Genomic DNA, 14,478 nt, shown 5'->3' on the forward strand with positions numbered 1-14,478 from the left:
ATGTTTTAATGGCAATCCACATATACGAATGACCACTGTGCTTAGGGCCTAAACCTGAAGATTAATCCTATGACTTAGGGGTCTTCAGAGATCCATGATCTAGACTGAAGACATAGTGAAATTTTTCTTATTTCCTGGGTCATTACACGAGAGGAGTTCCCATGTCTTGGCTTACACTTATCAATAATCAAATTGAAAATGATTGTATTTGAAGCACATCATTTTCAGGTACTACTGTACATAGGCATTCCTTATCTGTGAGGCACAGAGGCAGATGCTTTCCATGTAGAGGGATGACAAATAGAAATATATCATACAAATCTTCAAATGCATCACATTCATCATTCATAATCTGATTTCTTTTTCACACGTCACAAAGAAAATGGATAGAACACAAAACGTGGCCACAGGATCTGCATTCTTAACGTTATTGCCCAGAAGTTTATACTTGAAAGTAAGTTGCGAGACTTCAAGATCCCAAACTTCTGTCTTTCCCCTCTCTCCATCCCTCCCCCGCCCGAACCATGTCACTTGCAGTCCTGTTCTGAGAATCAGGAGATCGCATCTGAAATGGTGCCACCTTCACAGAAATCCCACTATTCTGGAATTATACCATCTGCTGCAGCCCAAGTGCTCTTTTTTTAGCCAAATAAGTTAATTATAATTAGGCATCCAACAACTGTGTGGAGGTAGGGGTAGAATTCGTTCTGAAGTTCAGATGAGGTTCACCCAGTGCAGTTTGAACCAAATCCCATTCTTTCAGGAAGATTAAATACCGGAGATTTGAAAACCAGACACCATCATTTTTCAAAGAAGTTGGGGAACTCCCTGGGGAAATATCTTCAATCTCAACCAGAACTCTTTTCATATGCCCATCAAATAAAACCTGATAAAAAGGTAGCATCAGACACCTTTCGTATCGTGCCAGATTCTAACGCAAGGTGCATCCTGCAAGACACAGGAAGGACCCGAGCCTTTTGGGCCGGCTGGTCAGTGCAGCCACTGCTGCAGGTGCTACAAGGGAGGCATTTCTGAGTCATTGCCTCTAACACTGCTCTCCAACCAGGTGAAGTATTGTCCGATCATTGCTAAAAGTATACTGTTGTCCTTTTTGCAAAACAACAAAAACAATGTTAATCAGGTTAATTCAATCATCTAAACCAAAACTGTTCATGCTTTTCTGCCAAATCAACCAACCACAGCAAAATCTGTTATCAGTGATTGCTCAGCTTCCAGTCAAAAAAGCTTTTAACCCCCACAGTCCCAAAATTTCCCCTAAATAACCTTAAAATTATTTTTATATGGGCAGAATTAGGTTGTTTTCATGCCTCATGAAGGGGTAGTTGGGCTGCAGTATTTACACAGAACAAATACATGCGAACAGACTTAGCAGAGAGTAACAGACACAGCAGCTTCCTAAAACAACTCTGCTGAATTAGATATTGGGGATTCCTTTGCAAATGAAACATTTCCCGCAAAAGGAGCACTGTAACCAAAACTTATATAGGCCTTCCAGGTTGTTTAACTAGGAAAAAAAAAATCCAAGCTTTTTTGCAACTCATTCACTGGTGTTTAAAGCTTCAAGCCTGCTTGGTGGAAGGGGCAAGGGCTGCAACAACTTATTTACACAATTATCTAAATACGATTAAACAGCTGATGGACAAATATTAAACTGGAAAATGTATAGTCATTTCAGCTTAATGTAATCCTCTTTCTGTAAACACCCAAGATGATTTTTTTTCAACCAGAACAGTCCTGACATCTCATAAGCCTAAGGGTGAATAGCAAGAGATTGTTTTTGATAGTTATAAATATTCAAAAGACATGCAGACCATCTGCTTTCATAATACAGGTAAAGCAAGACTGAAATGGTGACTGCTGTATAAAAATGGTTCTTTTAACAAAGTCTTCCTCTCCTCGAAAACTATAAAGACAGATGTCAAAAACTGTTTACACAGGGTAATCAGGAGCGTGCAAAATGTAATATTCCTTTTACACACAGTGCTTGCTAAAGACATTTTTTTTTCTTTTTCTTCCCATCTGTGTGTTGCAACACATTTCTACAAGTTAAAAACATTTTTTCAAACAGAGATCTCATGAATACCCAAAAACATGCTATCTGGTTTCTGAATGCTAATTAATTTCAACTAAGGAATCTGATTTTTTTTCTGTAGGAAGGAATGCATGCTTTTGAAATGGAGTACTTCAACAATAACAGATACTGAAAACAGAACACCCCACAAGTTTAATTTTGCACTAGTTTGACATTGGCTATTTTCACAACTGTTTTACATTCAAACCCGCATCTGCTAAATCTGGCTGTAAGACAGACAGCAACTATTCTCCTGCTTTTCAAATGAGATTTTATTTATGTTTTACTATTTATCAAGTTTTTCAGTATAAAGCCTTGTAACAACATAATGGTTTTGTCAAGTGGTAAGTAGAAGATACCTCATCTTCCAAGCAAAGTATGAACAGTGCTGCCCATAAACCCTACAGTCAATTTTCAGAACTGAGACACTAATCTTGACAGTAACCTTTTAATGTATTATATTAATGGCACAGAGGCGTTAAGCACCTTTTTTATAATTCTCAATAAAATGAACATTTACTGAACAATCTGTCAAACTACTGGCTCCATTTTTTAAAGCCTAACTTTTAAGGCTCTATTCTATTTTCTCTTCCATGAATCCTCCACTTTACATCCCTAGACACCAGCAGGGTAGCATGTTTCAATGCTACAACCCTTACAAGTCTTTGTCCCTTGGCCTAGTTTGAATGGTGATAAAGTTGCAGAACAGAACAGAACTTAAAGATTGGGGAGGGGGAGTGTGGGGGAATCTTTTCATAAAGGACAGAGGAACTTTGTTTCCCCAATCCTAGCCACTATCAGTGGCTTTTGTTTGTGTTGAAATTGCAAGCATCAGTTTTAATACAAGCCATACTCTTCGGAGTGCTTATTTCCAAGGAGGCTCTACATTAACATTTTTCAAATGAGAAGGGAACATTCAAGCCCCAACCGGATAACACAAGATTATCCCCAAATCAAAAGATTTTAGCCTGCCTGAGCCTACGCCAGCCCACGTACTGCAAAAACTCAACCAGGGCAAAATGTTGTTCCTAGTGTTCTGGCATGGCAGAGAATTAGTATCTGCCGCTCTGAATAAAAGCAGCCTAAATATATCCAGCCACTAGCTGTTTTTTGGACAAGGAATCATGAAATGGACAGTTTAATTGCGTATGAAGAATTATGTTAAATTCCTTGGTCCATTACCTTGAACTATAGCAAGTAATGCAATGGAATTTGTCGTCATATGCCCTATAAACATGTAGGATAAGTGAAAAACCCACAGATAGACGGAGAAGAAAAAAACTTTTGTTTGTGCCTTTGGCATTGCACTTGGATGGCTATCTGACCTCCATACTGTTGCCAGGGTCAGAAGAAGTAAGGATCTGCACGTTAAATGCTGGTCATATAAATTAAAACTGCCTAAAGGCAGACTTAAAATGACAACACAAGCTTTTCTGCCAATACATGACCATGTCTTTCCTCCTTTCTCATATCCTTGTAAAGCCTAAATTATCTCCTCCTCTTTTTCTGCCTTATGCTGTCTTTAAATATTATAAATGTACATATTAATGTAAACATAAAACATTGACTGTAATGAGAAAACATATAAACCAAAAAGAACCCAAATCATACATACATATACTTATGCATGTACAGGAATATACCCACACACAAGAAGATTTGAAAATCAGAAATGAGGATTCAGCATCTGAAGGAACTGATCCTTGCACTATTTTTACCATTTTGTAATGTAAATTCCCAGTTGCTGCATGACAGAGCAGCATTCTCCCAATGTTTTCCAAGCATCTCCCACTGATGGATATAAAAAAAGCTCAAATAAAAAGCTGCTTCCCAAGATACTAGTCTTATATCTACAAAGGTTAAAAGCTTAAAAGAGAGAAAGATAGGTAGGTGGGAAATGTTAATTCAGATTTGAAGAACTTCGTAACTGCTTCACAAGCTTCATGGCATAGTGCCTCAGACTTAAAAAAAAGAAAGAAAAAGAAGTCACAACCTCAACCTATAAAAGATAAGGAGACATAACACATTTTTGTATTCATTGACAGATGTCCAACATGAATCTCTTTAAGAATCCTGATTTTTATTGCACATTATTTGTAAATGGTAGGTACTTAATATTAAAAGCCCTGGCTAAAGCTCTCCTAAAATCAACCTGGATAAAATATAAAATGCAACATAATCAGTATTTAATAAGTTAACTCTCATTTTTTTCATGGAATGAAAATGGTTCTATATTTTGAGGGATGAATTATTACACCCTAAGATTTTGATTCTGCAAGTATCTTTGCCAGAAGAGCTCTGAAACCTGAGAGCTCCACAGGGTAAGGAAAGCACTATCCATTTTAGCCAGGAATCTGTTTGAAAAAGCTATTATGAAGTAACTAAATTGCTTTAAACTGCTCTTTTAGCTTGAATTGGGAATGCATGTTTTCAAAGGCTCCTTCCATTGCTCCCACTTTGGTGCCCACTGCAAAGCTATTTTGGGGCATACAGGCAGAATTTCTGCTGGATGAAAACCTAATCCAAAAGCCATGCTCCAACCGCAGCTGGACCAGGGCGAAGCTACTCCAAGGTATGTTCCATAATGTGAAGACAGGGTCCTCAGTCCCTCTCCAGGCTGCTGCTGCTCGTATGTGAGGCAATTCACTATGTGAAGCCTCATGCCTACACTCACCTCTTCTCCTTGGGATGCAAGGAATGAGACTAGAGGAAGCTGGAGCCCAGGAGGACAATCCAGACAGTGCACAATGTGTATGGACAGGGCAAACCAGCATTTCTTTTACAGAAAAGAAACTGGGGTAAGTGAGGCCTTGGAGGTCTCAAAGACCGATCTGGTGAAAATCTGCAGTAAGAGACACCATCAGCCTTCCTCTCAGGTGGATTGCTTTTATTTCCAACTACTCTGTTCCAGGTCAGAGTGCTTCTGACTTGTTTCCTATCTGGGAATGCTAATCCTAATTCACATGCTTCCAAATTATATCCTACTGCAAATTATTTTAGAGGATGTTTTAGATCTATTAATGCATTAAATTCAGCTTTGGGCACGTAAACCTTTTCCACAAAACTGAAGTATGTACATTCTCTTGATACAGACGTCGATAATCACTCATCTTTAACTAGCCTCAATGGTTGTTTTCTCTACAGGTTTTGTAAAAGGCTCCTCAAAATTGCTTAGTGTTATCCATCACGTTAAGGAAGATTTCCTTGCTGGGAAATAGGACATGATTTTCAGCAAGTCTCTTCTCGGATTCCACTGTTCTGCTAGGCAAAGCATCAGATGTCTGGCATGAAGTTGAGCCCTAAGGCACAATGTCCAGACAAGAAATCATCAGACTCAGTAACACCAACAGTTGTCTTGCTGAATTTCTTTTGGTGTTTAGGATAAGCCTTTTCTTTGATCCCTTTTCCTACACAATTTTTGTAGAATTTTCAAGCCAAAAGAGACCATTTTAAGCACAGATTTGGACTCTACATGAAAAGAGACCCTAGAAGTTCATCTAGCAATTTCTGAATTGAGCCAAGTTACCTGTGGCTGAGCTAGAGCAAACATCTGATATTGATCTGAAGACTTCTTGAGCTCGATCTTTCACCACATCCCATGGTAATCTCTGTCAGTAGCTGTGTATCTTTTTTTAAATGTATGACTAGCTTTTAGTTTGAACTTCATTGATTTCTGCTCCTAGTTGGTGCCTCTACTCATGCCTCTGATTGCTCGCTTAAATACCCTCTATGCCAAATGTAACATCCCTTGCCTCTCCTTTGTTCAAATGGTTAAGTGCCAGATTTATTGTTTCAGGCCATGTGCCTCTTTATGAGCCACCTGTACATCTGACTATTCTTAATCATATAGATCCAAATTCTATGAGGATATTTATGCTGCTAAAAGCCCATAAATAATAAACTACTTTCTGTCCTGAGAAAAATGTAAAAATTTGTCAGGAGAAAAATCAGTTATAGTATGAAATTTGCTATGGATTCTTAACTTCTGCTAAGTAAAGACATATGAAGCTGCTGTGTTAGCCAAGACACTAGTTTTGCCTGTGTGTTGCTGCCTTTCACTGAGAAGAGCTTGTGAAAACTAGAAATGCTCTGAAGAACTCATAAAATATGCCTGATTCAGTGGAGGCAAGTCAAAAGAGAAACATTCCAGCTAGCTTTCCATGTGGAATCTGCACATGCACTTTGAGGGTCTACTTATTAAAAATTTTTTTCTTAGTTACCCCTTATATTAAAATATATAAATTAAAAAAAATGTAGCTAGATTAGGTTTAGCACACAAAGCTCATCCTTAACAAAAGTGCAGAATAAGGAACACAGCTTTAGGAGCTTGGGGACATACTAGCTGGAAAATATATTTTGGTAAGATTTTATTGTCATGTATATATACACACACACAGAGAACCACCCAAAATGCTGAAAGAGTCTAGATATACTGACTCAAAGAAAAAAATACCACTAGGTACACTTAGAGAGCTGAAATCTCCTCTCCATGTCTGGGAAGGCCATTGACACTACTGTCTTTCTCGTGTGCTCAGTTTTTCCTCATCACAAAACTCATCCTTCTCCATGACAGTTTGCTAAAAAGTAACAAATCCTTTGGAAAGGTGGCACAGCCAGACACAGGTTATGCTTCAGCACTGTGCAAGCTTACAGAAGAACTGCAATTCTCAGCATAGGAAAACTCAGACCTTAACTAATAAAATAAAAATAATTGAGACAGGTGTATATGAGTAGAACCTTTTATCTGTTCCCACCCCTGGGGAATGGAACTCTTCCCTTTTGAGAAGTTTATCCCATGGCTTGGAGAAAGGCAGGTCTGAGGTTGCTGCTGTCCTGAAAAACCTGTCTTTCGGTCGCTGCAAGGCACCAGAGGAATCTGATACTATTTGTGCTGTTCATAGAGAAGTGTCCAAGGAAAGAGACACAAAGCTCACCCCCGCCTTAGGTTTTTCTACCATGTTTCTTGAAAATAAAAAGGAAGAACCTAATTATTAATTAAAAATTTTTTAAAAAGTGTGGGGGAGGGAGCAAGCTTTGAGAGTTTTCCTCGGAGCCTGTTTGAGAAATGCACCTCTTTCTAAGTTATGATTACAGCAAAGACATGCAATGAGTCTGGTCTGACAAGGTGAAAGTTGCTCATCTCTTAGCATTGCCTCTCAGTAACTGGGTCCTACTTTGCTTTCAATCCTGTCAGGTAAAAAATTACTACCAGTTCAAGTCATTTTCTCCAATGCATCTTTATGCCTACACCCCTGCGTCCCCTAACACAGGCATACCTCAGCTTTAAATCTGCTGACAGTGACGCTACAGCACCTACAGAATTTGCTCAGCTTTTGGGTAGGTTTTATAATCTCGCTGATCTCTGTGCCTCCCACCACTGCTAGCAATAACTGAACCAGTCAGGGAAGGTCTCTGCAAACCAGTCGCAGCAGTGATTAAGACGTAGACATACATATCTCCTCACCCTTTAAATAGAAGGCTTAATTGGTGATGTGGATAGCAGCTTCCTAATGGACAGAAATTAAACTCCATTTAATTCCTGAGCAGACACTTCCAATGCACAGGGTTTACCACACATTTGGAGCGAGGAGGGAGGGGGAAGGAAGGAGCCGCATGCACAACTCTCTCTACCTCTGACAATCACTGAGGAAAAGCAACATGAGGACCAGAATGGCATAAGTGTGGCAGGTGTGAATTGACCTGCACTGGCAAAGCTGCGAGCTGGGAAACTTGCAAATCACATGATTGTGCAATACTTGGCTCCAGTCAGTGCTATCATGTTCTTTGTAAAAAAAAAATAAAAATAATAAAAAATAATGAAAAAAATCTTAAAGACATGTACATCAAGTTAACGGATTAACTGTCAAGTGACATTACTGAAACAGAGACAATGTATTTCTTTATTGTTAATGAAATTCAGTTAAAAGTGAAGGAAGTGATAAAGAAAGTACTGTTTTGTAATGTATTTTACATAAGAACGTAATATAGAAAGGGAAGTGCAATTAAATCTTAATGTGGACTTTTTTATTTTTAGTTTATCATCTGGTTTACATTTTGAGCCCCTCTGCAGCAGTAAATTATGCTGGCATTTCTTAGGGAATAACTGCCATGTTAATTTAGTTTAATAAAATAACTGACAGAAAAGGGGAAAAGAAGCAAGAAGAGAGAGTACCCACACACACACACTCCTTATCTTTAGCTAAGTATTCAAACGCTTTCTATATGAATTGTCCGTGGTCCAACTCCAGCACCATGTAATAATACAATACATTACAACACAGTACAATACAATCTTGGGTTTCTGTAGCGCCCTTCATGCAAGCATCCCAGGGTGCTTTACAATCATTATGAGTTAAAATTAAAACTGAAGCACATACAATTCCTAACAGAATAATTTTAAAAATGCTAAACAGAACAAATAACTTTTAAGTCTAGATTTAAAAGTCCCAACAGCCAGAGCTTTCCTTACTTCAATTGGCAATGAGTTCCAAAGCTAGGGAGCAAAGCGACTAAAGGCTCTCTCATGTTATGTTAAAGGATCTCTCATGTTGTTTATACTTGTGCAGTACTCTGCAGCCAACAATTTGCCAATAAGACGAGAAAAAAAGACTTATTTGCAATCTTGCTTTAAAGAACATTGGAGGAGTTGCTTGTTAACCCTCTAATAAAGTTATGGGGGATAAAAAAAATAATAATCAGGGTCTGCACTCGGCCATGACTGTGTTAAGAAGCATGTGAGAAACTGAATAAATACAGAATTTTGTAGTAGTGAATTACGTGACTGCCTCTAATGTAAAAAGGGGGGGAAAAAAATAAAAGCATGGTTATATATAAGAACATCACCACAAGTATTTAAAATGTGAGTCAGTCTATGTAACATTTCAGGACCACTGAGTGAAAACAGAAGTCAGGTAGGGCTCAGTTCTACAACACGTGCACATTTTAGGAGGAAAACATATCAGAAGAAAATGTGCTGTGTTCCTTTTTTATTCTGTCACTTCCCTAAAGCTTGAAGTCCATATAATGCAGATAACCATTCACATGACACAGTTCCCAAAATTGCTGAGATACAATCCCAAGTGGTTAACACACAAAGTGGGGAACACAGTCCCAAAATTGTTATTCCCTTAAACCACATGAATTTTGTACTTTGTTCACAGGAAAGCCTGGCGGAAGACAGCTGCCTGGATCTCCATACAGCTGAATTTAGGAGTATAAGAAAAAAATAAGAAATGAATTGGACTCTCCTCCACTTTTTCAGAAGCAGAAATACAAGACCTCATGACAGCACACATACCCGCTGACACTTTAGAGAGTCCTCTAAAATCAGAGACTGCATTTATTGGAGAAGCAAGGTACACTGCTGTTCTCCCCACAATAAGTCCAGCTCCCATAACTGTTTTGGAAAGGGATTCTTGACATCCTCATTTTAATGTTAATTCTAATGAAGAGGCAGAAAGAAATAGCCATGTATTTTCTCTTTTAACAGGGTGCTGTCCAGATAAAACCATTGTAGATTGACATAGATTTAACACTAAGAGTACTTAGATGCATCTAAAGAACATAAATCACTGATCAAAAGATCAAGCAATCGAAAGGTTGAGTGTCCTGCGAACGTCCTCACGCAGCTCTACCAACATACGCATTTCATCTTCCCCATCCCATCAGCAATAGGCTCTGTACTGCCTGTCCTACCTGGATGACTAAAAATCATGGGCACAAATTGTAATAGTTAATTGAAAGAGTTTTAAAAATCTAGATGCCACATCAGCGTGAAGAGACATCAGAGTGAATGCTCTTAAGCGACTGAGGGGTGGGTTGATAGGCCTTGCCTGCCAAAACCTGAGTCCAGGCCCTCAAGGATTTACTTCCCTGAAATAATTAATGACATCTTAAAATCTAAAGTATAGTAACTTCTAAGTTACAGAAAAAGGAGCTGCATTCCTTACTTAGGTTATTAATTACTGGGGGAGGGGAGGAAGAGGAGAGAAGGATAGAAGAGAATCACAAGCAACAAAGAAATCTAAGGACTTCACCTCAGGTCTAGGCAGGTAAAATTGAAAGGCGAAGGTAGGAAGAAAAAAAACCAACCAACCACCTTTCAGTTTTGTAAACCATGAATTAAAAATTGCTCATAAAAAGTACGTATTTTGGCAACTCTTAATAGCTCATTCTTTGGTTATTTATAGGCCTGGAATTCTTAATTTTAGCAAATGCAGCCTTTTTTTTGTTTGTTTTTGTTAGGATTTTGGAGGTGGGGTGGTCAGAACAGCAGTGAGAAAATGCGAGAGGATTTCTATCATGCCGCTTATTTGCTATGATGCCAGGTGCCTTCAGATCAGGTGAACTGAGAAACACTGATGTTCTGAGCAAGCTTTCTGTCTGGCATCTCTGCCAAATCATATGAAGTCAGCACGATGTCTGAATAAAACAGCATGCAAATTCTGGCCAGGGTATCTGAACAGAAAGGAAAGTATATGATCTATATGGTGCCCATGTCAGATGCAGACAGCCATGCACAACAGCACAGAAGTTTGATCAAAATGCAATCAGGATAGCTATATTTATCACAAGTGCAAAACTATTCAGACTTCGGTATCCTACCAGCACTTGTTCTGTGTGCACATACATTTCATGGAATTCAAGGGTATATCCCTCTATCTGAAAAAAAGCTATTCCCTCTTCATCAGGAGCAAACTTATGTAAAACACATTACAGGCATGGAAGAGGGGTCGGGGTATGTAGGCACACACAAATATCCTAATAAATTAAACAGTAATGGAATGTCTGTAAATGACTATGTCCATAAGTATCACAGTCTCTGGATATATCACATGGAAATATTTCATGTCCCCTACAAAATATTTAATAAATAAATAAATAAATAAACCCCATGAGATTTGAGATTCTACTACACATCAGGCCTGGAATTTCTCATCTATAATGCACTGACTATTGGTTGTACATATACAAGCAGCTTCAAAGGACGATCAAAGGCAAAAACCAAACCAAAACAAAAAATCACCCACTTTCTCAATTCAGGACACTATAAGGAAAGAGAAAAAATGCCTTGCTTCAGAAGTGGTCTTGCAACGGGTCTGATAAAATGCCTGTTTGCGAATACTAACAACAGTCATTTAAAAAAATCTTTTTGTAGAAAAAAAGTTAGGCAAGGTAATACCAGTAGAAAAGTCAGTATCATTTGATCACTGCCATATTTTCAAAGTGGTGCCCAGATACTAATTCATCTCTACAATCTCTTCGTTTGGTAAGTGACTTCTTTTCACGGAAAAGATTACAGAAACTCAAGATAAGGGGTACATCTAAATGTTCAAAAGCATACAATGAGTTTGTTCCAGAATTATTAAAAGAATTCCCAGTCTTTTCTCAGGCTGATAGCCCATGTTCTCCTCTCCCTCATAAAAGGTTATCTAACTATATGTGTGTGTGTATATATATATGTGTATATATATATATATACACACACACACACATTTTCACAGGGAGAAAGAGACAATAATTTAATAAGGACAAAACAAACAAAAAACCTTATTAATACCAGTATAAATACAGTCTGTAATATTTCAGTTATTTTAACTGTGAAAGTAATGAGAGACTTCTGCACTAAAAACCAAAATAGAGCAAAACTGTAGAGTATAAAAATTCTAGCATTAAGGCTGAGTAGAGAGATGGAAAGACTAACATTAAATAAATAAATGCAATAGGCCTGCCTGCCTGATCACTTTAGAGCAGCTCCCAACAGACCAAGGTAGAATAGAGCTTCTGTGCAAGGGGTTGGAAATAAGAATTGATGGTAGAACAATTTCTTTACAGCCCTTTGGAGACTGGAGAGCCAAAACAAGAGGGAAATGAGATCTAGGCCACTCGCGAGATGCACCAATTTAATGGAATGCACAAGATAGCCCAAAATTGAGCGCTAAATTAAATTCCAAGTTGCCTTCCCCAACAAAAGAGGTCTGGAAAGGAAGCAGAAATGAAGTGAGCTGTGCCATATCAAATGCGAAAAGCCCTTCACCTGGCGTCTGTGTATGCTGCTCTTCTCTAGCAACGAAACCTGCTAACCCAAGGTAAAGCATGAAAATACACACTGCAGCATATTATTCAGAACAAGCTTGGCTTTTCCATACAAAATTGCAGCATCCTTTTACCTTGCCTACTTAATACCAAAAATTTGAGACTAAAACCTCTGGATAGATGCTTGCAGTTCCACAGCAGTTCAGAGCCATACATTTGCTCTGGTCCATCCCGAGTACTTCAAGTCAAGTCAATGGTGATATCCTGTGAAATGGGCTCATACACCAAGCGACAAACCTGGCCTTCAGGTGTGGTCACAGCACCCACAGAGCGAGACAATTACAGTAGGTTCAAATGAGACCATGTTTTAGCTCTCCTACTGAGAGCAAAGCCACATTGGTATTTTACCAAGGAAGGTATGAAGACTTCATACCTGTATGCCCTACGGTTTTAGCTGGACAAGAAAGCAAATGGGGGTGAAGGGGGAAGAAGAGAAAACCCACCTAAGTAGATGATGCTGTTAAGTTTTCAAGACTATAATTAAGACAAACTGGATCTCCAAGTTTGTTTGCTCACGTATTTTCAAGCTATTAAATATATCTGCGCTATAAAAATAGTTTGCTTGGCTTTTTTTTTTTACAGTACATAGAATATCAGTATTCTGAATAAATACAGACAAAATTTTTAATACACAAAATACAAGATTAATTAAGAAAATACAGTAAAATCTAAGTGACAATGATGACTCTCAGTTTTCCCTGGTTAGATGGGGTTTCAGAGATGCTATGCATTGAGCACAGAAACTTAAATACTTTACAACAAATCCTTCTGTACCTACACAAAATAGAGCACTGCTAATGACAGTGACAGAAAACAATAACTACTCTCATTTCCACTTTGAGTCATTTTTCTGTGGTTAATAAATTATACGCATAACAGTGTTAATAAGTTATGGTACAGTGTCACTGCATTAGTTTGCATTTGTGATGAAGCACTTCATATACCATTACCTATGCCCATGGAAGTACATAACAGGAGACACCACTTCTCTGCTCTTACAAGAATCTCCCATGCTGGCATTTTGATGGATCCTCTAAGGAAACATTGCCTCCTGACCTCTGCCTTGCTCTTACTTCTCACCTCTTGTGCAGCAGCACACCACTGCATGGCAATTCACAAACTAACATGTTTAATAAAACACAGACACTCTTAAATCAGTGTCCTTTCCATATAAGTGATATACAGTAAGTTATTAGTTAAGCAAATATGGGAAGCATTCAGCTTAATTCAGTCCTGTGAAAAGAACACCGTCAGATCAACACGTCCTCCCTCAAGCTGCCGGACGAAAATGGGAATATCTAAACTGACTGATGGGCTCTTGATCAACCACTGTAACAGCTGTTTTTTTCCAAAAGTTAAGAATAAACAAATGTATTTTAAGCTTAATGTGATTTGGTCTTTGAAGAAAGAAGAAAAGCAGAAGCTATTTAAATTCTTGCAACCCAACTACCACAGCGCTAGTGAAGATTGAGATGACAAAAGTAATAAGCATCCTTTAAACAACCGAAATAAGCTGATGGCTTTAAGTATATTCTTTTAGTGCAAAACAGTAAACAAACAGCTCAAAATCAGAGTTCTGTGTTCTGCGGTTTTGGTGATCTCGACTGCTAACATCAAGAGCTGTTATTAGGCAAAATGGTTTTTGTCCATTAAAATTATTATATAAAAATCCAGCATAGTTTAAAAACCAACTTTTTAAAAGAGTGCAATGATTTAATTTTCTCCACTACCATGATACTGTCTTTAGCGAAGTATTACTTTTAAAAACTTTTCTCTGTTTTATCATTGCATCATGTACCTATATACAGAAGCTGCTATGGGAAACATAATGTCCAAATAGCAATTAAATATTCTGTCTCGATAGAATTTACTTGCTTTCCATCAGTATCAAGTACAAACTAACACTATTAAAATGGAGAAAAATCCCAAATTATCTGCAGCTTCCATAAGCCAGGAGTGCAAAAGCTCACATGCTTTTATAGTAGGTACATTCAGGATAACTTTGCAGACATATTACTGGGATGGTTTGCAACCAGTGAAGATAATTTTGATTATTTCCACTTCAAAACTTCCTACATTGGAGACACATCACTGAAAACAATCTAACCATAGGGGAAAAAAAGCGATGGGAAAACAGACTGCTAATATATCCGCTGGAAAGACCGACAAAGAGTAGTCCTTTATAGATTAACTGAAGTCTTTCAGAGGCAAAGACTCAGATATTGCGAGCAAGAGAAATAAAATCCCCATAAAAATACCCTGACTTCCTTAATTTCCTTTCTCCTTTCCCT

At 38.1% G+C, this 14,478-nt stretch overlaps 1 protein-coding gene across 1 annotated transcript in view; it reads right to left on the bottom strand.

Moving 5' to 3' along the window:
- Positions 1-14,478, bottom strand: part of SATB1 (SATB homeobox 1) — a 73,572-nt gene that overhangs the window by 49,131 nt on the left and 9,963 nt on the right. The gene's annotated exons all lie outside the window — the stretch shown is intronic.

Source organism: Nestor notabilis, unplaced genomic scaffold (assembly GCF_000696875.1).
Source record: "Nestor notabilis isolate BGI_N333 unplaced genomic scaffold, ASM69687v1 scaffold267, whole genome shotgun sequence".
In the NCBI taxonomy this organism is placed as follows: domain Eukaryota; kingdom Metazoa; phylum Chordata; class Aves; order Psittaciformes; family Psittacidae; genus Nestor; species Nestor notabilis.